This window comes from Lissotriton helveticus, chromosome 1_1, assembly GCF_964261635.1.
Source record: "Lissotriton helveticus chromosome 1_1, aLisHel1.1, whole genome shotgun sequence".
In the NCBI taxonomy this organism is placed as follows: domain Eukaryota; kingdom Metazoa; phylum Chordata; class Amphibia; order Caudata; family Salamandridae; genus Lissotriton; species Lissotriton helveticus.
Genome location: NC_136057.1, coordinates 1838527871 through 1838553846, shown reverse-complemented (window position 1 = coordinate 1838553846; position 25976 = coordinate 1838527871).

The following is a 25976-nucleotide window of genomic DNA, read 5'->3' as shown; positions in this document are numbered from 1 at the left end:
CCACAATTCCTGAGGCTTCTGGTCGGTAACTGCAATGCAATTTCTGATCTATGTTCAGAGCCGCACAAATCATCTTCACAAGCTCGCTGTTGAAATGCGTTCCCCTATCTGATTCCAAAGAGGCCGGCACCCCGAAGCGCGGAATGAGTTCCCTAAGCAGTAACTTGGCCACTGTGAGGGTGTCGCACCTACGTGTAGGGTATGCCTCAACCCATCTGGAGAATACACAAACAACCACCAGGACATAGCGGAGGCGGTTGCACCTCGGCATTTCAATGAAATCTATCTGCATTCGATTGAATGGACCTCCAGACCTTCCTATGTGGCTCAGTGCAACTGGTGTTCTTTTCCCTACGTTCAACTGCTGACAGGTCACACAACGCTGGCACACTGCTTCTGCTGCTATTCTAAACTTAGGATTGTACCAGGTCTGTCTAAACACTCTCAGCATAGCGTCTCTCCCTAGGTGTACGGGACCATGTATGTGTCTGGCCATTGGGCTCACCATCTCATTGGGCAACACTGCTCTGCCGTCTGCTGAGACCCAAAAATGGGACTCACCCACTACACATCCTGCCTTTTCCCATGTTTCTTTTTCAAAATCAGGAGCATTTTCTTGCATGTTTGTCAGTTCGTCCCAAGTATCAACAGTTTCCAATATCATGGCTAATTCAGTCCTTACATTTATTCCACCCACTTCCACCTCTGTGAAAGAGTACCCTTGTTCCGCGCAATACCGCGCGACTTCGTCGGCATATCTATTGCCTTTCGAGACGAAGTCCTCATTTCTGGTATGTGCGGTGCACTTTACAACTGCGATACCTGCTGGACATTGCAACGCCTCTAACAACAGGCGCACAAACTCTCCATTGCGAATGGGAGAGCCTGAAGAGGTCATGAACCCTCTTTGAGACCATAACTGCCCGTAATCATGAACCACCCCATAACCATATTGGCTGTCGGTGTATATGGTGACTCGAATTTGATTGCTTGCCAAGCAAGCACGTGTCAAGGCAATAATCTCGGCTACCTGAGCGGAGTGTACTCCTTCCAGGCACCCAGCTTCCACAACTCCAGTAATTGTACAAACAGCGTAAGCTGCTCTCAACTGCCCAACTTCGTCTCTTACACATGAGCCATCGACAAAGAAAATTTCGTCTGGGTCGGTCAGTGGCTCATCTACGATGTCGGGTCTGGGTTTGGTGCATAGTTCAGTCACATCGAGGCAGTCATGGTCTGTACATTCATCATCATCCTCGATATCATTTGGGAGTGGCATCAAGGTGGCAGGGTTCAAAACAGAGCATCTCCTGAGGGTCACATTCTCTGCAGCAAGAATAACTTGCTCATAGCGCGTGAGCCTGCTGTTGGTCAGACGCTGTGTTTTGGTCCTGGTCATCAACAGTTCAACAGAATGGGGCACGCACACCTCTAACGGGTGCCCCATGACGATATTTTCACATCTCTCAATGCTGACACCCGTTGCAGCAACGGATTTGAGACATCCGGGCAACGCTGCGGCTACTGGGTCTAAAGTAGCCGAGAAATAAGCAACTGGTCTACGGGCATTCCCATGGATTTGGACTAACACAGACAACGCGCAACCTTCTCTCTCACAACAGTAAAGCAAAAATGGTTTATTGTAATCAGGCATTCCCAATGCCGGAGCACGACACAGGTCCTCTCGCAGCTGTAAGAATGCCATCAAACAGTCTTTGTCCCATGGTACCGGATCGCTCACCTCCTTATGCGTCAGTTTTTGCAAGGGCTTTGCTTTCAGTGAAAAGTTCGCGATCCACTGTCGGCAATAACCCACCATCCCTAGGAACATCCTGACCTCTCTCTGTGTCCTAGGCGCATTCATTTTCATGATCGCCTCTATCCTGTCTGGTGACACCTTTCGTTTGCCTTTCTCTATTCTGTGTCCCAAGTACTGCACTTCTGTCAGGCAGTACTGCAATTTTCCCGGGGACACCTTGTGCCCATTGGCAGCTAGGTGATTTAACAAAGCAATGGAGTCCTCCCTGCAAGCTTCTTCTGTTTCTGACGCCACGAGGAGGTCGTCTATGTACTGGACCAGAACTGACTTCTGGGGCAGCACTAGACTTTCAAGATTTTTCTTCAAAAGCTGGTTGAAGATCGATGGGCTTTCTGTATACCCCTGAGGAATACGACACCATGTTAGGACGCGACCTTCCAGCTTAAATGCGAAAAGAAAATGGCTTTCTTCGTCCAGAGGGATCGAGAAGAAAGCCTGACAAAGATCAATCACAGTGAACCACTCAGCTTGGAATGGAATCTGAAACAGTATCACTGATGGATTCGGTACCACTGGACAACACGAAACGACTATGTTATTAATCTTTCGGAGGTCCTGCACTATCCGGAATTTCCCATTTGGTTTCTGCAGACCCATAATCGGGGAGTTGCATGGACTACCCACGATTTCTTTCAGTATTCCCTGTTTAATCATGGACTCGATCACGGGTTTTATGCCTGCAATCGTTTCTGGAGTCAATTTATATTGGGGTGTTCTTGGGAACTCAGCATGCGGTTTCACTACAATTTTCACTGGGTCCACCCCTTTGACCAATCCAATCTCTTCCCCAGTGAAATCCCATACTTCTGGTGCCACTGTCTCTCTCAAGTCCCAGGGGAGCTCATCTACTGTCAAAGTAGGGTACAGCTCCACGCATATTCTTGAGTTTGCAACTTTGAAGTCTGCGTCATCATCATTGGTCAATACCTCCACTCCCTGAGGTGTACAGTATATTGTACAATTCAATTTACACAACAGGTCTCTGCCTAGCAGACACACAGGACTTGAATCGCAAACCACAAACTGGTGCTCATCGCTGTACTTCCCTATTTTCACCTGTACCGGTTCTGTCAATTGGCTGGTTATTCTCCTGTTTGCGACCCCCACCACTTGTATGGTCTCTCCAGACATGGGCAGGTCTGGAACTGCAGCTGATCTGATCGTGGATCTAGTGGCTCCTGTGTCCACCAGAAATGTCGTGGGGCACCCTGCTACTTCTGCTTCGACATAGGGTCCCCTCTGGTCCACCTCCAAGGCTGCCCCGAGGGTGCAGTCTTCTCTTTCCACTCTCTGTCCGGTTAATGGGTCCACATAATAGCACTCTTCTCCTTCTACAAACAGGGGCATCTGTCTATAGGTCTTACCCATAGTCCCTACTCGGGGAGGTTGCGGGAACTGGGCTCGGGGAGGAGCCCCCCCCCCTTTGAGCACCTTTCCCTGGTATGGCGTCACCCCTCTTGTAGGCGCGCTCTGGACCTCTTCCTCCTCTATCCCTTGTTCTCCTATCTCTTCATTGTAGGGACACTCGCGTTTCCAATGTCCCACCTCGTTACACTGGTGGCACCTAGTCGTTTTCTTCAAGGCAGCTACGTCTATTCTGGGTCTAAAGGTGGAACTCTCCTCATTGCCCTTGTTCTGACTGTACTGCTTCTTTCCTCCTGTACCTGTTCCTTGCTGCTGTTGCTGCTGTCCCCCCTTCCCTGCTGCCTGCATCTGTACCACCATCAATTTTTCTTTTAGTTTCTTAGCCTTGGAGTCTATCTCATCACAGCAGTACCTGGCATATCTCAGTATTTCGTCTAGGGGTTTATTTTGCCAACAAATCAAGTGTTGCTGAATCATTAAACTAATATCCGGTCTCAGTCCCAGGACGAACTTGGACACAAATTGCCCTATGTCTTTTGGATCCATTACATCCAGGCCGCTATACTGTTTAAACGCCTTCAGCAATCTCTCGTAATATTCGTGGACTGTCTCTTTGGGTTCCTGTCTGGTTCGGTCTATTCTGACCCAATCTATGTCTTGCATTGGCACCTTCTCTTTCAGCCAAGTCATCACTCTCTCGAATTTTGCCATCACAATCTCGGACGGCCCATTAGTCTTAGCATCTCTCTCCGGCTCCGTTGTGGGCCACTCAGCGCTAACCTTGCATGCTGTCCACAGATCTCCTGGTACTACAATGTCAAACAGCGTGTTCAGATCTATCCATAGGACCTTTGAGATTTTTACAAATCTCTCAACTTGCTTGTACCACTCCACTGGGTTTTCCCGCAATTTGGGGAAGGAGGTGGTAAAAGCAGCTAAATCTCCCCTACTCCAAGGGACATGCACATAGTTCCCATTTGCGACTTCACGCAAAGGGTATGCTCCTATTCCCTGCAGCCTTCCTGGTGTCGTACCAAGCGTGCTTCTCCTGACGGTCCCTTTCTTGGACCACCTCTCTTCCCACTTATCTAGTGCCCTCCATGTCCTTATTCCAGTGATCAGTTCCCTTATGTGCGTTTTCAGCCCGATCGTTCTCCTCTCATCTAGGTCTCGATCTGTGTAATGTAGCCTGTGGTTACCCTGTAATGCTTTGGTTCTTGACAGGTCCACCATATATTTGCCTGCTAGTTCGACTAACTTCTCATGGATTGCTCTCGCCTTTCGAGTGATGTCCTTTGCCATATACAGTATTTCATCCTGCTCATACATTTCCATTCTTTCTAAAGGCAGGGTACCATCTACCATGTCATCCAGGTCTGACCTTAAGCTGGCGACATCGAGTCTCTTGGCTTTTATCTCAGCTCGCAATATGTCTTTCAAAGGGGGCTCACTGGTCTCCCTACCATCCCAACTCCGAGCTCTACGTTTGGGCTCGGGAGAGTTAATGAGTGCTCTCCCTTGCTCCCATCTCTCCAGGTCCCATGCTCGGCCATCCGATCTTGGAAGGTGATGGAACACGGGCCTGTTACCCCCACTCTTGCTCTGCCCACTCTCTCCTTCTTCTCTCCTTTCACCGTACGCCTCTCTGTTATTTTCCCTCTGGTCGCTACTCTCCCTTTGCCTAGTATCGCTCAGTATCCGATACGATCCTTCCTGGTTCCCCATATTCCCTGGGCTGCGCTCGTGTCCGTCATCACAGGGACTATGGTGCGACCTCTCACAACTCCCATTCAGTTCTCTGGTGCCGGGCACACAGTGGGTACACTTAAAGCTGTTTCTGTACTCTTGCGTTCTCCTCTCCCCTTCACTGAGTATTGGGCGCGCCACCCCTCCACTCCCGGGGCCCCCGTTTTCCAGGTCCGTTCTATCTCCACTCCGGGCCCAATGGGTGACTCCCCTACTATCTCTCTCTCTCCAGTCCCCCTCCGGGCTGCTCTCCCCAGCCCCGCAGTGAGTCCGAGCTCTGCTGTCCTGACTTTCCCTTTCAGCTTCCGCAGCTATGATGCTCTTGTGAGCCTCCACTGCCTCATCCCACTTCTTCATGTACTCATTTAGCTCTTGAAAGGATTTTCGTCCAGATCCCCTCATATCCACTGGCCATCTAGGGCCCCCAGAATCCCCTCCTGGATCCCCTGCTGTGTGCACCGGGGTGCTCCACTCTCTTGGTATCGGCATCTGACTTGGGAAATTGATCGTATCGTTCCTCCTTGCCGTCTCTGCTCTTTCTCCGTCCTTCCGTACCCGTTCTTCCCCTCTTGCTCTCTCTGGGTCATATATCGATATTATAGGACCTATGGTAACAGGTACCTGTAGTGCATCTGGTAATGCGTAGGATGTGGCGCGCTCCGTTTCCGGCGCTCTTTGTACCACAAACCTCCCGACTACCTGTTGCACCTGACTAGGCTGGGACAGCTCTTTCTTTGCCTCAGGATCCCACTCTGAACTGGGAAGCGGTCCATGCTCTCCTGCATTGCCCCCCTTTTCTCTTTCACTATGCTCGACCTCTCCCCCTGCTCTATTATACGGGGGTGGCCTGTCTGTCAATAATCTGTTTATCAGGCTGTCCTCTGTTTCGCTCTCATCATCTTCTTCTAGGGGGCTTTTATTTCCGGGCACCTCTAACACTGGGTACAGTTTATTGACTTCCATGTTATGCACTCTCCATCTTTTAGCATCCGCATCCCATCTGGCATCCTGTACTGCCCTTACCGATCGTTTCACCCTTTCTTGTCGTCTGTTCATATTCTTTACATGCGCTGCCCTAATCCATGCATCAAGGGCTTCAAACTGGGTCGGTCTAGGCAAGGGTCTCATTGAGGTCATGACTGATTTTAATCGATGTAACACCTCTAATCTGAACGTCCCGTACTTCGGGAACGTCAGTTCCTCATTTCCTTCCGTAATCTTACTCCACTCTGTTATCCAAAGGATCGTATGCAGCCCAACATTCACTGCCATGTAACGAGCCGGCGTACCCTCCGGCGGGGCTTCTTCCCCTTCTTCCGATCCCCGCTTCTCTTTTTTAAACGCCGCTCTCAGCCATTTAAAACACTTCATAATTATACGTACAATATCCAGCCTCGCTACTCTGTTTACTTCCTGATGACAATCCACCAATCCTAGCGCGGCTTTGCTAACTTGGCCTATCGCAGCGCGGTCTTTCTCCGGTCGGCCAATCCCAGCTCGACACTTTCTGACGTCTTTGCTAGCTGGCCTATCACAGCGCGGTCTTTCTCCGGTCGGCCAATCACAGCGCGACACTTCCTGACGTCACTTTTCTCCGCTTCGCAGCAGCACCCCTCCTTTCTCAACTCGTCTCCCGGTCATGCATGCGTCCCATTCATACACCGAAAAATGACTACTTCCGACCAAGCGGTCACTTCCCTCGACTGTACGTCCACAGTCTATATGTAATTGTCAACCCAACTGACGAAATGTCTATCGTCTCTCTGATAGGTTGCTTACACACACAGTAACCTCCGACCAGCGTCCGTTACTCACGCACTCACTCTTACGTTCCCCCTATCTCGGTCTTTCGGGTGATCAATGGTACCTCATGACCCCCTTCACACTAGTTGACAATTACTCTGGGTGTCCGATACACCCGAACCACTTAAGCTCTCCTTGAACTTAAGATTTCCACCGGTTGCGCGCGCTCACAACCTGTTCCACAGTCACTCTACAGACCTTCAACTCCGCCAGACATTACAACATAGATACAATACAAAAACACCGCAATCTAACACGCATGACCCTTTATACTCACTCTCGACCGATACTGCTGCTTTTTCTGTCTCACGTCATCCGGATCTTCTTCGGCGGGCGGTTCTTCCGATCATCGATCTCTAAGGGCCTTGGGGTAAGCTAACCTGGCCTAGGTCACCGTCCTCAAGAAGGCAACCATCCTCTATAGCTACCAACTGGAAGGGCGAGATTTTGATCGATACCTTATCACTATTGATCTAAACCTCGATCTGGTCGACTGAACCTTTGTTGCCTGTCATTGAGGGAAGAAAGTGCATCTCTTACCAAGCTAGTTCACCCAATAAAGGACCCCGCTCCAAAAGATCACAAACAACTTCTAGCTTTCAAAAGTTTATTGTAAGGTTAGGATAAGCTGCAAATACAGGCATCTCAGAATGAGATTCACGAGATACACAGGTCCAACTACATACATGTGCTCTCTGAAAGCCCTCAGACGAGCAACGGAAATTACCAGCACAAGTTCTAAGAATAATAAAGCTATCAGCATTGACGCATATTGAGATCTCTCCTTCATTTAAGTTGGAGGGAAAACACACAGGTTAGGCTGTCCCTACCCTGCTCTAGATGGTATCCCTACTTAACCAAGTCTCAACCTAACAAAAGGTGTCAGCAGTGAATGACCCCCAAGGGAAGTCACTCACTCTTAGTCTCTTGGTGAAAACCTATAGTTCTCCAGTCATGACCCCTCTCTGCCTACCCATCCGCTCTCTAAAGGGTCCTCAGGCATCTGCTCTAACTCCACCCAGGGGTGCTGTCCCTAATACAAAACAGTCAACAACATTTGAGACGCCCCTCGTGAGACGCCCCTCACGTGGTGTAGCTTCTGGCTTTTTCCATGCTGCTTTGTATTGGGCCTCATACGTTGGAGTTGACCTTGCTTCTCAGACTCTTCTCCGGCCCGCTGATACCCCTTAAAACATTCCGGAACCCTCCTCCATGTCTGGGCCGTCTTCTGAACAGACCTCTATTCATATTATTTATAATTGGATCCCCCCTTTTCTCTTGCAGACAGACATCTGCAGCCAAGATCCCAACTCTCATAGACTTCTAAAAAGTTTCGCAACATTTCTCGGCCCAGACCAGTACGTGTAAATCAATGTTAAAACATTTCAGGCCTACAGCATTTCTCATAATAATTATAGCATTCAACTTCTTCATTAATTAAAGCATGTTAATACTCTTATTCTATTATTCAGTAAACACATCTATAAATCATGGCCCATTAATGCAATGACCAAAACATTAGTGCAATCTATGTCGTGAAAAGAAACACCTTCCCTTCTAGCTCTGGCCCTGAGGCCTACCACATTCTGCGTTTAACCACATGCCATCTTACATTTTAACAGCTACACGACATGGATTCAGGAATAATCACATCTAATAAAATCATATAGTATCACACATTTCTGTATTAGTTCCACTTCTACTTAAATCTCTACATTAGCTATACATTCAGAATATAATTGCAGATACTACTAGCACTCATGGCATTTCTCCTCATGATTTGTGCTTACTACGGGTAAGTGTGATGCACTCATACATTTAGGTCAGTTTGCGCTCTCTCACTTTCTATGTACATGTCAGAGCGTATTCAGGGAAATGTCAGAGCGTATTCAGGGAAATGTCAACAGTGTGATGTGAATGCCCAGTGTTCAGTCACAATCATTTACAGTTCTGATACGTGGTACCAAATTTACACCTAAATAGCTCAGCCCTACAAGCAAAACAGAAATTGTGAGCAAATGCAGGGAATGTCCCAAATATTTCTAGTGTGTGCAAAGGAAGCACCAGGAAAGGTAATCCCTTTATTACTCCTTGAAGTGGTAAGTCTCTGCAGGCATCACAAGGAGTCACCCCTTCACCGCGTGACGTTTTTTCAAGTTTAGGTATGACCTTGTGTTCCTCATTAGTTCATAAACTTTATTCGGATAAACATTGTATTCATAAGAGTACAAAACAGTAAAAACAGTATAAATGACGAGAGAAGAGTGACAATACACATTAATAAGAATTTGGGATTACAAAACACAATATTACAAACTCAGGGTTGTAAGTAAGTAACAATTCTAGACATAACCATTCATGTTTAAAAAAAACAACAACAAAAACTCAAGGATTTAGCATTGTCTTATGTGCCCTAGTAGCAATTCTCAAAAATGTACTTAAACGAAAAACCAGCTCCTCATCAGTCAGGGCAAGCATACTTGAGTAGACAGAATCCAAGCTAATAGGCCTAATCCTGTTTAAAAAAAGGGTAAAGAAGCCCCTTACTGTATTTAATTTAATATTTACAAAAAAGCAGGAAATGAAGAGTAGATTGGCCACTCACCACGTTACATGGACAGGGTACTAGATCAAGATTCAGATGGTAGCCAAGAGGAAAACACAATGCGAATGTAACTGTCCCTACTTCAAACGGAATTAGATGCTCCTCTCCCAGTGACTCATAGGTAAAACAAGATCATTTGGAAGAGGGTGGTAGTTCCGCTCCAGTGACATATAACTAAAAACTAAAGATTTCTTCGATTCAAGCGCAGTTCTTTCGGTGCTATACAACAAGTAAAGAGCACTCCTGAGGTCTTTTTTATGCAGAGTTTCAGCTTTACCAGGATTTAAAAAGATAAGCCTTTATAAATGCTGCATAAACTCTGATAAACCCCAGATAGCCAGTGCGACTCACTGGCCACCTTCTTCCACCGCAAGATCACCGACATCCACGACAGCTTCAGAACCACAACTACCCCGATAACCACCGCCCCATGACCACCACCCGCACCAACCGCCTGCTCTCCTGCACCAGCGTCAACGACGAGGACACCAGCAAGATCATGAACACCATCCACTCCGGATCCCCATTAGACCCATGCCCTCACCACATCTTCAACAAAGCCAGCACAGCCATCGCACCCCATCTCCGGAGAATAATCAACATCACCTTCGAGAGAGCAACATTCCCGGAAAGCTGGAAGCCCGCTGAGATCAACGCCTTACTCAAGAAACCCAAGGCGGACCCCAAGGACCTCAAGAACTTCCGACCCATCTCCCTGCTCCCGTTCCCGGCGAAGGTCACAGAGAAAATCGTCAACAAGCAACTGACCCGCTACCTGGAGGAGAACAACATCCTGGACCTATCCCAGTCCGGTTTCCGCAGCACCGAAATCGCCCTTATCGCCGCCACCAATGACATCAGGATCCTGCTCGAAAATGGAGAAACAGCGGCCCTCATCCTCCTGGACCTGTCAGCCGCCTTCGACATGGTCTGCACCGCACACTATGAACACGCCTACACAACGCCGGAATCCAAGAGAAGGCCCTAAATTGGACCACATCCTTCCTCTCCGGCAGAACTCAGAGCGTCTGCCTCCCCCTTCTGCTCCAGGGCCACCGAGATCCTCTGAGGCATACCCCAGGGCTCCTCCCTCAGCCCGAACCTATTCAACATCTACATGGCATCCCTCGCCCACGTCGCCCGACAGCACGACCTCAACATCATCTCCTACGCCGACGACACCAAGCTGATCCTCTCCCTCACTAAAGACCCTCACACCGCCAAAACAAACCTCCACGAAGGACTGAAGGACGTCGCCGAATGGATGAAGAACAGACGACTGAAGCTGACCTCAGACAAAACGGAGGTCCTCATCCTCGGCCCCACCTCATCAGCCTGGGATGACTCCTGGTGGCAGACAACACTGGGAACAGCACCAACACCCACCGACAATGCAAGCAACCTAGGGGTCATCCTCGACTCCACCCTCTCCATGACTAAACAGGTCAACGCCGTCTCCTCATCCTGCTTCAACACCCTCCGAATGCTCTGCAGGATCTTCAAGTGGATCCCCACCGAAACAAGAAAAACAGTCACCCAGGCCATCGTCACCAGCAGGCTGGACTACGGAAATGCCCTCTATGCAGGAACGTCGGCCAAGCTCCTGAGACGGCTGCAACACATTCAGAATGCCTCTGCACACCTGATCCTCGATATCCCCCACTGCAGCCATATCACACCCCACCTGAGAGACCTGCACTGGCTCCCTGTCAACAAGAGGATAACCTTCAAGCACCTCCTCCACGCGCAGAAAGCTCTTCACAACACCGGCCCAGGATATCTCAACAAACAACTCAGCTTCTACACCTCCACCCGCCAGCTCCGCTCCACCGGCCTCGCCCTCGCCACAGTCCCACGCATCAGAAGAACGACCAACGGCGGCAGATCCTTCTCCCACCTCGCCGCCAAGACCTGGAACCCCCTCCCCACCAACCCACAGCAGACCCAAGAGACCTACTGGCCTTCAGAAGTATCCTCAAGACTTGGCTCTTCGATCAAAAGCAACCCCCCCCCCCAGTGCCTTGAGACCCTCACTGGTATGTAGTGCGCCTTATAAGTGTCTTTCAGATCCATAGCCAGTAAAGGGCTGGTCGGGCACGTATAAAATCAGTTATATAGGTTAAATTTAGTTCTTTGTGGTAAGCATATTGTGGGGTAAAGATTGGGACGCCCAACAGCTTCCTACAGAATCTGTTTTCTTCCAGCAGAACGCAGGTACTGTTCGCAAAGCCGCACATAGTAGCCCAGCACACTTTAAACACAATTTGTAACAACGAATGAGTCAAAAAGAATCTAGTTTCACGAGCAAGTCGATGTTTTCAGTTTCAGTTATTCTTTATTGTTCAATCTTTAAAAGCTTTGGACAGCATCACTTTGGAACCGCCAACGCGTTTCGTCCCAACCAGGGACTTCTTCAGGGCTACAAAAGTACATATAAAAAAGGGGACTATTTACAATTTTGTACATAACAATATCAAACAAGATAAAAACACATACATCGACTTTTACACAGTTTATCAAACAAGTCTCTTGATGCTACATAATGTCATTCTTTAAGCAGTGCGTTTTTCTCTGAAGGGACAGAAGAGAGAATGAGAGGGAGGAACAACTTTCTAGTGTTACATGACTAAATGCATCAACACAAACAATCTGAGAACATACCTTGAACAGTGAGTATAGTCTATTCTGTTCGCAAAGCCCCATATCTCAGCTCCGTAGGTGGCCACTGGAAGACATTGTAAATTAAAAAAATTTAAGATTGCTAAAATGGCGCCTGTGTTCTTTGGACGGGGGAAACTTAAAATTGAATTGATGGTCTTTGAGAAGTTGCTCCTGGAATGGGCAAGATGCTCAGTCCAGGAGCCGTTCGCAGCAAAGACCACCCCAAGATAGGGAAATTTACAGGTGCTTATCAATTTCTGACTACCAACAACAATAGAACCAAGCTGGCGTCTCCGAGGGCCACAGAACGTTAAAAATTATTTGCTCAAATTAACTCTTAGGTCCAGACCATCCATGTATTTAACAAAAGACTGTACTAAAGTGCGCAAAGAGTTAGGGGTGCGGCTTATAAGAACCACATTGTCAGTGTATAATAACACAGGGAGAGGTTTCCCATTAATCATAGGTACATCCTGGGACATGGATACTAATGATTTATTCAATCCATTGATATAAATAATAAAAAGAAGGGGGGCAAAGACCCAACCCTGCCTGACCCCCTTCCGACCTTGATTGACCCTGAGACCTCTCCACCTCTGCCAATCCTCACTTGGGCCTGAAGATCTTTATGGAGGTATGCCAGGAAATGAACCAGAGGCTCATCCAGACCATAGGCCAACAGGATCGCCCACAGCCTTGACCTATTTACAAAGTCAAAGGCTGAGGAAAGATCCATGAATGCCAAATAGACTGGAGAGTTCCGTGCAATGGTGTATTTCCCGATTACAAGGCTGAGGTTGATGCATTGTTCATTAGTGCCGACCTTGCTACGGAAGCCTAGCTGGCAGGGCTCTAGAATGCTACATTCCTCTGACCATTCCAGGATCCTATTATATAAAACTCTGCCCAATATTTTAAGGGTATTATCAATCAGAGAAATAAGCCTATAATTGTTCGTCTGTGACCGATCCCCCTTTTTGAATATAGGGACGATAATACTCTTCACCCAGGTGTCAGGTAGCGGGGCGTGCATTAGGTTATTAAAAACATTCACAAGAAGTGGTGCTCAAAAGTCCGAATTCCATTTAATAAAATCTATTGGTAGCCCATCAGGGCCAGGGGCCTTATTCCCGATACTCTGTTGAATAGCTTCTTCTACTTCAGAGAGAGATATCTGAATGCTAGTAAATAAACCATATTCATACAGGTCGGTCGCTGAAGGGGAAATAGCATAGATTTTAGAAAAGTGGGATTCCCAGGATTGGCTAGAGATGGTGCAACTAATGGGAGTTAATAACTGTCTCATGGATAGGAGATCCCTTACAGCAGACCAGAATAATTTTCCCCTTTTATCAGTAGCGGCCTGCGATAGGGTTTCCCAACGGTCACTAAGAAGTACTCCCTTACGGTTAGTAACTGCCAGATTATACTTCCGCTTGGCCAGTTTCACATCTGAGGCACACCTATGTTCAGCTGACAACACCCTACGCAAGTTCCTATTAGCCCGTGAACATTCATCATCAAACCATCTAGGGCTTTGCTTTCTCAGAGATGCAGGTTTCGACAAAAAAGATTTAATAACCAGACAAACTTTAGAAAAACCATAGACTACCTCTGAATGTGGGATTTGAAATGACAGACAAGAATCAATGAGGGGCAAGTTATCCTTAACTAATGACTTAAACAGATCCCTATTGACAATGCCCCTCCAAATTTACCTTAGATTGTCAGTCGATGGCATTAAATCTCTTGCCCCGCATTCAGATGGAAACATGAGTCATGAAGCCAATCTCAATGCTATTTTAATAGGGTTATGATCCCCGTGCATAGTAGCAACAACCTCTGCATTAATTAAGTAGTCCATGATCAGGGTAGAAATAAAAACAAAATCTATTGTATTCGAATAACCCCTTCCTCTGAATGTTGGCTGGTAATAATTAGTCACATATAGTGTACCCGTCTGATCCATAACATTGACCAGGTTATGGGAACTCAAAAACACTGCCAACTCAGCACCCCTACGGGAGGAAGGACCTAAGTTGTGTAACTCAGCACTGTCGTGTATTGGCACGAATAAAGACAGACACGATGTAGTTTAACACCGAGCTTTATTTCTTGCTTCTTACTCCGTTCCCGTCCCTACTCTATCTCCCTTCCTTCCCAGTCTCCTCCTCTTCCCTTGACCCACTAACTCCGCCCACCCAGCTACTAGACTGCTCACAATATCACATCTCCCCCTTTTTTTAACAAAACAAAACATGACTGACTTGGTCATAGTTCTTCAATTAGCCATCGTGGCCGTTGAATGTCTTGCTGAGGTCGGAGGGACACACCTCCAACTTCAGAATCATCTCCTACTTGATTGTCCTGTCTCTGGACTACGGCAGCCGGATCAGGCCTTTCACTCTTCTCACTCTCCGATTGTCCACTCATCCTCTGGAGAGACTCTCTCAGGGCAGGATTACACATTTGAAAGTGCGACGCATCTCTGGTGAGACATCTGCTTTCCGATGCCGCCGTCACCACGGTGCCTTTCTGATGAGCGATAGTCGAAACTTCCGCCCTGAAACGAGACACGTCTCCATTTCCTTGGTGTTGTTTCATCTTGCCTTGCTGAGAATCTCCTTGATTGCAGGAGTGCATCCTTTTGAAACTGCGAAACGTATCATGTGTTATCCTTTTTCCCGATTCGTGGTGGTTTCCGATAAGTTTCTGGGTCATCCACTCATCTTCAGTTTCCGAGGCGATCACGAGTGCCCCTGTTGAGGTGGCTGTGAAAGGCTCATCGTGATAGTGACAGTTTATTTTCCTTTGTGACTCTGATGCGATAGATGCTCTATGTTCTTCATGAGTGTGTGCTGATCTGGTTCTCTTCCCAGCACCCGCATCTCGTTTTATTTCTCTTTGTCTTGTCTGGTGGAGGGCAGCACTGTCCCCCTGTCCAACGTCATGCATTCCGGACTGGGATGCCTTATTTGAAATGACAATTCTGGTTCGGTTCAGGGACTCATTCACTGCCTCTTGTTGGCCCACCCATTCTCGCTCACGTCTGGGACTGGGGAACCCTTTGACGATTTGAGAAGGTGTACGTTCTGTTCTCATCTGAGGAGGACCTGTCTCTGTCAACACGTCAGGTTTCCTTCGTAGAGTGACTGGATAGTCTTTTTTTATCCAGTGTGTGACATCTGTTATCTCTGTCTTCGTTCGGTAAGTCCTTCTAGTCAACCTCACTGATCCCTTGAGGGGTGACGGTATATACTTTATGTCGTGATATCCCTGCGACTGACATGACAGGTTGGCTTGTGTGGTGATGGAATGTTCAGGAACATTGGTGTGAGGTAGGTTGCTCTCGACGGGAAGAATGTCCTTCGGTTGCATGAGGTGTTCGGGTGTTTGATGCCGTGGTCGTTGGCGGGACCCTGACCCCGCCGACTCAAAGGATCGGACAGACATGCAGTCGGAATAAGAGGAGTCTTGTATTGGTCCCCAGGATCGGACAGACATGTCTCCGGAGTGAGAGGAGTCAGGTGTCAATTGTCTTTGAGAATGTTCCTTGTAGAATGGCTTGACTGGTAAATCTCTGACATGAGTAGGCCATGCCAAATTGCTCTTTGCGTCGGAGTTGTTTTTGGGATACTTCTCCGAGTATCTTTCTCGAAGTATCTGCGGTGTCATTTCACTGGAAAGGTTGTTTGACACCCATGTGTTGGTTTCTCGTGTTTGATCCCCGGGTATTTCATCTCTGCCTCTCTCATGTGCTGTTAATGACCTATTCTCAGTTTCCCCGTTATCTCGGATGTCATGGATGCGAGAATCAGCCCGGCTTCTGCGCTTGGCTTCTTCTTCCCCTTTGTTTTGTGCACTGACATCTGCGCAGCGGGTGTGATGTGTTCTCCAGCTTGATGTTTCTTCGTAATCATCACCAGCAATTGGCAAACAGTGAGGTGCTCGGGCGTGGTCATGTATCAACTTCCGGTGATGACATGACTGGTTCAATCTCTTATAGTTTGTCTTTCTTGCCTGCTTGGTGGGCAGGCTGCCGTCTTGTCCCTGGGTGCGATCTGTCCCACTTGACACTTCATCCTCTTCAGAGTATTTTGTGCCATACTTTGAATGACTCCTTAAGGTTGAATAACTCCCCGAGGTTGTGTCAGTGACACTATCACAGTCCTGGATTATCTCAGTCATTTGTGTTGTTGACTCGGAGTATTCTCTGTCATTTTGTCTCTCCCGCCGTCTTCTCTTCGATCTCCCTTCATCCTTCATCTTTCTGGTTTTGTTTGTTTCTGTGACTTTATTCTCAAACATAAGGGATGTCTCTTTCCTGGTATCTTTGGTTCTTGCAATGGTGTGCAATTCTTCTGATACGTATCCTGCTTTGATCCGCACTCCAACATCAGCTTTCCTGATGATTTCTTTTAGCGACCAATGCCCTTGAAGGATCTTGTGTTTCGTGTTAGAGTCTGAACAGCCTTCGATTATCCGAAGCCGAACTGCTTCCTCATTTGAAAATGTGTTGAACTGGCAACCTTTTACCAGACTTTGCAGCCGGGTGATGAAGCTTGGCAATGGTTCTCCTGGTTCCTGCCGTGCTGTGTTGAAAGCGATGCGTTCATGATCCACGTCGTCCTTTGTGTAGAAATGAGCGTGTAGCGTCTCTTTGAGTTTTCCATATGTCTCTGTGTCTTTTGCTGAAAATGTTCTGATTAAGCGTCGGCCTTCGTGACCTACAAGCTGACGTAGCAATAGTAGACGTTTTCCGTCCTTCGCTCACCGGTTGTTTCAAGAAAGTCATCCAGTGATTCCAGCCACCTGTTCCATTGGTGACCCAAACTCTGATTGTTGGTCTGCATCACTGGGGGTGGTATTTCAATGCAGGGCTTAGATGCATGTGTTTCTTCTCTCACCAACATGATAGTGGAATGTGGTGGCATGACAATGTCACAGGACTGTTCCCTTTGCTTCCTATCTATTGCTGCCGACCCTCCTTGGCCGATAGCCTTTGTTTGGTCGTTTCCTTTGATTTTGGTAAGATGCACCGCTCCCGGGTGACTATTGTATGTTGTCCGCCCCTGGCACGACTGTCTCGGTATGCTTCAGTGAGTTAAGCTTGGATCTCATGAGGTCAACTGGCCACCATTCAGCTGCACCATGCGCGACTCGTGTCTCTGCGAATTCCCGCTTTCTTTGGAGTTGCGTGCTAACTGCAGATAGTCGGTGGGGCTGTCGCAACGATATGTGGCAACATGGACATCTTCTTCTTGCGTTTTGTTCCAGACTAGTGCATGTTTTTGTTCCAGACTAGTGCAGCTTCTTCGACATTCATCTCCTCATGCCTCTGGATCATTTGATTTCTTGGCTTCTGGTACTGTCTTCTGCAGGACTGCCCTCTTCCGGGTCTTCTGCACTTCTGCCCTCTTCGGGGTCTTCAGCACTGCCCTCTTCGGGGTCCTCAGCAATTCTGCCCTCTTCGGGGTCTTCACTTCTTGCATTTGTCAAGGCTTGTTTTCTTCACGTTTGTCAATGTTCGCTCATTTGCCTTTGCCAGTGCTTGGTTTCGTACACTTGCCACTGATTGTTCCTTTTAGATTTGCCAATGCTTGTCCTTGCTGTATACTTACATTTATCATTGCTTGTTTTCTTGTTCACCTTCTGCATTCACTCGTGCTTGTTTGTTATTTCCTTATCTCAACCAATGCTTGTTGGATTTCTCTTCTTGTCTTTATCAATGCTTGTTTGCTAATTCACTCTTGTGTTTGCTTGGGTTTGTCTTTGCCAATACTTGTTTCGTGATTATTTTTTTTATTTTTTATTTTTAAAAGACCTTTATTACTTAGATCACTTTTGACATTCCTCGCCTACAACCCATCGGGCCGGCTTTCAATCAAACTTTCAGTATAATAGTACAATGACACGGCCCCATGCCGTCAACCCGGGGGTACGGCGGCATAACGGAGTTCAAGTATATGAGATCCCGAAGGATATTGAAGGAGAAAGAAGGTCAGATTTTACAAGGTTATGCAAATAATAAGGTCCACTGTAAATAAATTCTGTATCCAGAAAAGGAACTAACAAAAACAAACCCCCCAGTAACTCAGTCGTCAGATTACAGTACTGCATGGTTCTAGGCAGTGCCGGTGTGTGTACAGAGACTAGGCGTCCTCAAATGCTTTGACTCAGTTAGCAATGGCCAATGTTATATGTCCAAGGAGCTAGATTGCGTGGTTGGAGGAGGCTCACATATATTCCCCCTGTAGTCATTCCATCTGGCCATATTTCTACCCATTTGCGGGGACATCCTCTTGAGACATACACTGTCTTTGCCTGCAGCATGCACCAGTCCATGTCACATTGCCAGTCCCTCAGTTTCGGCGGGTTAGGGTCCCCCCACAACCTCGCGATGTTCCTTTTAGCCACCACCAACCCAAGTGTCACCCACAGTTTCCCTCTGTGCGTCAGGTCAGTGGGTTCCCAGATGTTAAGTAGACATTTCTTGGCCTCAGGTCTAATTTCTACCTCCCACACCTCCTGCATGCAGTGCACTACTCTCCCCCAATACCGCTGCACTTTTTGGCACCCCCATAGGGTATGAAAGAAGGTGCCCGCTACACCACATCCGCTGCGACAGAGTCCATCTCCACCATTTCTCATCAACTGCAGCCTGGTACAGGAGATATAAATTCTATGTAGAATTTTAAGTTGAATCAGGCGCAGTTGGGCAGAAATGGCCACCTCACGGGGGGAGGCCAGAGCAGACCTCCATTCCTCCTCATCAATTTCCAACCCCTCGGCAATCCATTTCTCTTTCAAGGGTAGCAGCAGGTCAGGGGAGTTATTTATCAGCTTTTTGTACGTGAGAGATATGGCGTGTTCTGGAATGTTCCCGTCTAAGAGCCTGTCTTCCAGAGGGAAGCTTTGAGGCAGTGTGGTGCCAGGTGGAATGTGTGTCTGAAGGGAGTGCCGCACCTGTAGATATCTGAAAGTATTCGGTGTGCGACTGGTCGTACGTGGCCTGCATTTGAGCGAATGTGTCAACTCCTTTAGGGCCCCAGATATCTTTTATTTGGGAGATGCCTATAAGGTCCCAGTTCCGGAACCCTTTAGTCCGACCCAGGTTGCCTAACTTTTCGGATGCCCAGAGTGGTGTAGCCATGGTGAGGACCCCTGACCACCCCAATTGTTTCTGTGCTGTGTGCCATACCTGCACCGAGTGTTGTGTAGGCCCAGTAAGACGAAGTTTGCCCAGTGTAGAGTAGAGAGCTTTTTCATAGTTTCCCCCAGGAAGCTGCCATCTGTCCATCCCATAGGCCGGATCGTCCCCATCCCCATAAGTCCCTTGATTAATCGCGGTGAGATGAGCTGCCCAGTAGTACTTGCGAATGTCGGGGAGGGCTATGCCACCGTCCTACCACCCCAGTGTAAGTTTTGACAGAGCGATACGCGGTGCTCCCGCCCAAAGGAGGGTGCGCTGAGCTGCCTCGATTGCTGTAAAGTAGGCGTTAGGCACCATGTCCGGATAATTTTGAAGGGCGTAGAGAAACCTGGGCAGCGCCATCATTTTGAATAAGGCTGCTCGGCCTAACAATGATAATGGGAGGCCCTGCCAGGACTTGGCCTCTCGTTGGAGACGCCGCAGGGGAGGTTGGAGATTACGCTCATAGGACAGGGCCTTATCCTTGGATATGAACACTCCCAGGTATTTGAAGCCATCCTCAGCGACTGTTATGGGACAAGTGTCAGGGAGCTTCGGGGGTCCCCGTTGAGGACGTATAGATACGATTTGCTCCAGTTGATGCTGAAGCCGGAATTTTGACCGAAGCTCGCGAAGATGTCAAGGGCCGCAAGGATTGACCGTCGTGGCTTAGAGAGGTAGAGGAGAATATCGTCCGCATAAAGGGATATTTTGTCTTCCCATCCCTCCGCCCATTCTATTCCACGAAGGTAGACGTCACGTCTGATCCAGGCAGCTAGCGGTTCAAAGGAGAGGGCGAAAAGGAGAGGAGAGAGGGGGCAGCCCTGTCGTGTCCCTCGCCCTAAAGTAAAAACCTCCGACACTTTATTGTTCACTAGGACCTGCGCCAGGGGTTCTGTATAAAGGAGACGAACCCACTCCACAAAGTGGGGCCCAAAGCCCAGTTTACGCAGGACAGCGAACATATACGGCCACTCTAGGGTGTCAATCGTCATGGTGGCGTCCAGGGAGACCACAACCGCGTCTTCCTTCAATCTGTGGCGTTGTCCGATCACCCCGTGTAAGCGTCTGATATTTAGGGCCGTGTTTCGGTGTGGCATAAAGCCTGACTGGTCAGGATGTACCAGTGTATTCAGTATTGGTTTAAGCCTATTAGCGAGTGTTTTTGCCAGTATTTTGGGCTCCGCGTTGAGGAGGGAAATCGGCCTATAGGAGGCACAAGATTCAACAGGTTTCCCCTCTTTCGGGATAGCCACAATAGTAGCAATGCGCTGGTCTCGTGGCAGTATTCCTTCCTTTCTGCTGGTGTCGAACATGGCTTTCAGGTGTTTGCTAATTGTCTCAGGGTTAATCTTATATAATTCTATTGGGAGACCGTTAGGGCCCAACGCTTTCCCTGGTCGGAGTTCCATTATTGCGCGTTGTATTTCGGCCACAGTGAGTGGGCTATCAATGGTTTCCCGGTCCTCATCCGACAGACACGGCATTCGGATATCAGCGAGGAGGGCCGTAGAGTCCTCCTCCGGGCGGTCAGACACCCTAGTATAGACCTGCTTGTAGTGTCTAGAAAACTCCTTCACCACTTCCCGCGGCTCAGTGAGACTCGCCCCGGATTGATTATGTATTAGCGGCACAGTCTTCCTGGCCTGCTGCTTTTTGTCAAGCCAGGCGATAAGTTTTCCGGCTTTGTCACCCTGATCGTATAGCCTGCCCATTTTATGTCTAGCTATTATCTGGGCCTCCTGGGAGACCAGTGCTCTATATTCCACCAGCTTGAGTTGCCATTGGTGTCGGACCGTCCTTCCCCCTTTCTCAAGCGCTTCCGCCTCAAGCTCTGCCAGCTCCGCCCCAGCTGTGGTGACTTGACTGCGCTGTTCTCTCCGCCTGTCAGAAATGAGTGATAGCGCTTCCCCCCTTACTACTGTTTTAAACGCCTCCCATACCGTGACAGGGGAGTCTACGGAACCCTCATTTTCTTCAAAATATTGAGTGATAGAGGCGTCGATTTTCCCCCGTGTGTCTTCATTCTGCAGGTGCCATGGGCTTATCGGCGCCACGCACCCCTCCCTCCTCGCTCCGAATGTGATGTGTGTTGTGACCGGCGAGTGGTCCGATATGCCTCGCGTCAGGAGTGTCGCCTCTCGCACTATAGTGTGATGCTGCAGGATGGTGAGAATGTAATCGAGGTGTGAGAAGGTGTGATGTGGCCCAGAGAAGAAGGTGAATTGGCTGGCCGTGGGGTGAAGGTGGCGCCAAAGGCCTCAAGAAACTCAGCCAACCATTGCTGTCCCTGGGGTATGGTTCTGGAGGGTTGTCTATCCATCATGCCCGACACCACCGAGTTGAAGTCCCCTCCCAGGACCAACTGACCTTCGGGGAGGGAGAGTAACAATTTGCGCAAGTCTGCAAAGGCAGGAGCCTGCAAGCCCGGCGGGACATACGCCGAGAGCAAGTTTAGTACGTACCCCTCCCACCTGCCTGTGACCACCGTAAAGCGGCCTTGCGGATCCGATGTAGTGCCATCTATATGGAGGGGCAAGGAGCGGCGGATGAGGATTCCCACCCCTCTTGAGCCTGAGGTGAAGCCGGAGTGTGAGGCGAGCTTGTAACCCCACCTGTTGAGGGCCTGACATGTGTTCCCCAGCAAATGAGTTTCTTGCAGCATTACTATGTCAGGTTGGTGTCGTTTAATGAATTGCAAGACTATAGTACGCTTGAGTCTGTCCCCAAGTCCATTCACATTCCAGCTCATTATTTTAAGGCTCTTTTCCCAATTCCTAGCCATAACCATTACTTTGAAAGCAGTCCCTACTCAGCACTCCTGAACCAGTAAAGTCTTCACGGACATAGATTCTGTACGACCAATACATACCCAGTACTTCCCAACCCTCCCCGGATCCCCCCCAGCAGCAAAACTCTCCACCTCCGCTGCCCACCCTGGTACCCCCCCAAAAGCTCTAACAGTGCAAACAGTAACATGCATATCAGACATATGACTCCATGCTTCTCTCCCCGTATCGACCCCCAACATCCCGCCCACCTCTGCGAAAACAAAAAAAAAACCTCCCTGCCCCCTGCTCCGTGGGTTTCAAACAACCCACCACCCCAATTAGCAGAGCGCCTGTCGCCCAACCCTACCCCGTTGGAACACCGAGTAACTTCTAACTCGGGATTAACGTGGCCAGCTCCGTCCCTGCCGCCCTCCCGCAGTGTCCCGGGTCATTCAGCCCCTCAGGCCAGGGGTGTATGAGTACTATAGGGGGGCCCGTCCCTTAAAGCATGGGCAGGCCCCACGCTGTCCCCTCGGAGTGCCCAGGCATACAAACAATCACACTGTATACATTATAGTTCGGCTTCTTCCAAGTCCAGTGTGCGCCGCCTCATCGCGCTGTGTTATCTCCGGGTGAGTCCCAGCGGGGACTGTTTGACCTCGAACGCCAGGATCGTTGGCTCTGCTCACCATTCTCAGCTCTCCCAGTCGCCGATCCCGGGGAGGGGTGTCCTGTGTCTCTCCACTGTCCGCCGTTTTTAAGAGGGTGGGCCACTGCCAACGTTGTGTCAATCCATTCCTGTACCGTCGCTGGCGAGGTGAAAATGTGGGACTTGCCGCCATGTATAACCTTTAGTTTTTCGGGAAAGAACATCATGTATCGAACTCCGTGGTCACGTAGTGCCGCCTTGACCCCTTGGAATGAGCGCCTCTCCTGTTGCACCTGCAGCGTAAAGTCAGGGAAAAAACGAATTGTGGACCCCTCGTACTGTAGGTCCCCATGTTGTCTGGCAGCCTGTAGGATTGCATCCCGGTCTCGGTAGTTGAGTATTTTGGCAATAATTGTTCGGGGTGGGGCTCCAGGCTTGGGTTTGGGAATCGGGGCCCGGTGGGCCCGCTCAATAGTAAATATCTTGGAAAACCTTTTGGGTTTAAGGTGGCGGAGTATCAAGTCTTCGAGGAATAGTTCCGTACTGTCACCCTCCAGGTCTTCCTCTACGCCCACCACGCGTATGTTGCTCCTCCAAGCCCTGCCTTCCTGGTCATCGAGCCGAAGTGCCATCTGTCGGTGCTGGTGGACAAGCTCGCTGACCCTGCGTTCAAGCTTCTTCTCCGACTCCTGAAGGGCCTTAATGTCCACTTCGTTGGTTTTCGAGCGGTCCGTAGTCTTCCCCAGGTCGGTGCGGAGCAGATTTACTTCTATGGTGATCTTGTCCATTTTCGTTTTGAGGTTGGTGCCAAGGGTCTGGATGGCCGCCATTATGGACGTCAGGGAGGGTTCCGCCTGCCCCGTGCCTTCCTTCGTTGCCCCCCCGGTCTGTGTCTGTGTTTTGGGCACCGTATATTGATCAAGTTTGTTGGTTTGGGACACTAAACCCACTTTAGGCCGCATGGTCGATCTGGAGCCCTTGGGGTTGGATGGTCCGTCACCCACCGTCTTTCGGGCCGTCGCCAGGTCAGATCCACTCCCCGCCTCCAACAGACCGCAACCAGGACTGTAGGTACTGCCCAGGATCTATAGCAGCGTGGGGCCTGCTGCCAGGGGTGTACTCCGAGACTCTCTGTGGCGATTTCAAACTATTCCGGTCTGCAGTCGCTCACAACCGGTCCACCCTTAGGCCGATGTCCCGTGAACCAGCCGCCTCCACAGCCGTGGGTATGTGCCCCTCTCTAAAGCGCGTCTTTGTGCAGCACTTAGGGCCAGCAGCACCCTGTCAGGCCGTGGGCAGTGCGGGCCGATCGCTCCCCCCGCATGCTTTATATCAGTAGCGCTGTGTGTGGCAGCCCTCCTTACTTCTTGGGTAGGCGCTTAGCTGTGTCCCGAGTCCCGGTGTGTGGATCCCCTGGGTCCGGAGGGTCTCGCTGGCCGCCTTGTCAGACGATCCCAGTGCGTCGATGTTTCTGCGCCGCTGCGGAGGCCACGCCCCCCGTTTTCGCGCCTCTCAGGCCGCGGACCGCGGCAGGCCGAAAGCCGGGACCTCGAGTGGCAGAGGCGGCGGCTCCCGGGGTCCAGGTGCGTGACGCCGGGTCGCCGCTGCGAGTCGCGGCCGCCTCACGGAGCCTCCGAGGGTTCTTCAAGCCTGAAAATCGCTCCGGGGTCTCATCCAACCTGAGGGGGCTGCCTTCAGAAAGCCTCCCGGCCAAGATTATGCACGGATTTATGAAGGGACACTGGCGGCCCCGGCGAAGCTAGGGAATCAGGCGGCCATTACCTTCGGCGCCTGGCCACGCCCCCCGTTTCGTGATTATTAATGCTTGTTTTGCAGTTATCAATGTTTGGGTTTTTTTGCACTCACCAATTCTTGTTTTATTTTTTTCTTTGCAGTTATCAGTGCTTGTTTGGATTCAGTCTTGGGGTGCCTGACTTCAAAATGGCCGCTCATGTATTTGACAGGGGTGTCCCTCTAGGCTGCCTGACTCAAAGATGGCCGCCCACTTGCAACTCTCCTCTCCCACGAGGTTTGACTTTGCTCACTCATCAGGCTCACAGGGCTTCAGTTGACACTCACCAGCAGTTAGTCGCTTGCAGGTAGCAACGTTTCTTTGTTTCCTCCTGTGTTCTGGTACATAGGAACGATCAGGTAGGATCGAGGCAGACTCTCGATTATGCTTCGTTACATGCGTGCCATTCCTCACGCATCGGGGGTGAGTTTTTCCGTTTTCCGTTTTCTTTTTGGCGCACGACAGCGCTCTTTCGTCTGGGCACTTCCCAGGGCTTTGTCAACGCTTCAGAGACCCCCCGGTTGTCAGCGCAGTAGGTGGGAGCAGGGTGAGCTCCCGACGTCTCCTCAGTAGGCGCGTGCCGATTTGCACGCACCGGGGGGTGAGACGCATTTTGGCGCGAAGCGACGTTCTCTTTTAAAATGCCCTCGGCATTCAGCAGCGCTTCTCTATCAGGGCTCCACGCGACTGGCAAATCGCGGTATAGGGACAATGTCCACTGGCCTCTTACTCTAGGCGGTGGGCTTACTTCCAACACTCTTGTCTCAGCAGCGTCTTATTATTTTTGCACTGCAGGGGGACGGGACACTTCTTCACGAGGTTCTGTAGGTGGCAGGATGCACCCATCCCACCCTCGTCGCCAGTTGTCGTGTCTTGGCACGAATAAAGACAGATACAATATAGTTTAACACCGAGCTTTATTTCTTGCTTCTTACTCCGTTCCCGTCCCTACTCTATCTCCCTTCCTTCCCAGTCTCCTCCTCTTCCCTTGACCCACTAACTCCGCCCACCCAGCTACTAGACTGCTCACATTATCACAAGCACCTAGGTGCGTATCATTAAGTTTTGCGTTAAAATCACCTCCTAAAATAATCCCAATCGGATTGCCCGAACGTTGCTGGTAGTCTAAATTAGAGATGAGATCGAAAAGCTCGATAAAATTCTTATTGGGAATAGAATGGAAGTCATTATTGTAAAAATTTACCAAATAAAAGGAAACTCTGGTCGTGAACAATACAATTTGGTAATTGCAACTGTTAGTTGGAAGTATCTTAAAAGTTCCTCCAGCTGCTACATTAAGTCCAATAAAAAGGCCCCCTGATGGTCGGCCATGTTTGTGATGGTGATGGTCAAGCAAAGCCCACGTCTCCTGAAACATTACATTAACTAAATGCAACCAATCCTGGTCATCAAGCTCTGACTGTAACCCTGCTACATTCCAACTAAGAATGTTCAGGTCTACTCCTCTGTCAACTCTAATTGGAGAGTGATCATCATTGTCATTATCAGTTGTTACAGAAATTTCAGAGGGATCCTCTGTGTGTAGCTGCTGGTACTGCTGAACAGCCATTGA